This window comes from Limulus polyphemus, unplaced genomic scaffold (genome assembly GCF_000517525.1).
Source record: "Limulus polyphemus unplaced genomic scaffold, Limulus_polyphemus-2.1.2 Scaffold77, whole genome shotgun sequence".
In the NCBI taxonomy this organism is placed as follows: domain Eukaryota; kingdom Metazoa; phylum Arthropoda; class Merostomata; order Xiphosura; family Limulidae; genus Limulus; species Limulus polyphemus.
The window spans coordinates 671,559-672,368 of NW_013665687.1; the positions used below are offsets into that span (position 1 = coordinate 671,559).

Here is an 810-nt window from a genome sequence, read left to right on the forward strand (position 1 = left end):
CAAATGCCACTCCCTACTATCATTATTTGCTATTGTTTTTTGAAGGATTGACATTAGCCATCCCTACATTTACTTATTTTTTTGAATTTTTTTTTATGTACTTGTTTGCTTGTTTTTTAATGCAGTGTTTCAATAAAATAGGAGGTTGTATTTATGACCAAGTTCTAAATACAATGAGGCTCCAACTGTAATATTTATTGTTTATCTAGTATTAGCTGGTAATTCTTGTTTCACCCTGTACTTAAGCTTTTTAAAGGAACACCAAATTTATGGAAGAAAGTTAACTTTAAAGGGTAATGATAACATCGTTTACACTAGAATTATGATTTTTTATTACGAATAGCTATCGATAATACTTATAAAAACCAAGCGGATACTTCATTTGAAACTATGTCATCACAGTGAAATTGGTTGACACCGTTGTTCTGGTTTTTGAATTGTCATGTAATAAAGAAGATGTAGATGAAAGAAAAACAAGAAATTCAAACTTTTTGCTGGGATTCGAAGACGAGGAACCCACTTTGAGACTAATAATGGCTGGAGACGGCTTGAATGGGTAATGAAGAAAACTTTAATATAAGTTTAACATAACAACAAATGTACAACGTTTCGACAAGGTTTTGTCATCATCAGGTACAAGTATAAAAATTATTTAGAATCACACAATACCAATGTCATTTACAAAATAACATGCAATAACTGTCCAGAATTCTACATAGGAGAAACAGGAAGAAAATTGGAAACCAGATTGACAGAACACAATAAAAAACCGTCCCACGTTTTTCACCATTGCAGCTCAAAAAACCATAG

At 31.5% G+C, this 810-nt stretch overlaps 1 protein-coding gene across 6 annotated transcripts in view; it reads right to left on the reverse strand.

Moving 5' to 3' along the window:
• Window positions 1-810, reverse strand: part of LOC106467053 (glutamate [NMDA] receptor subunit 1-like) — a 127,079-nt gene that overhangs the window by 15,646 nt on the left and 110,623 nt on the right. The window lies entirely within an intron of this gene.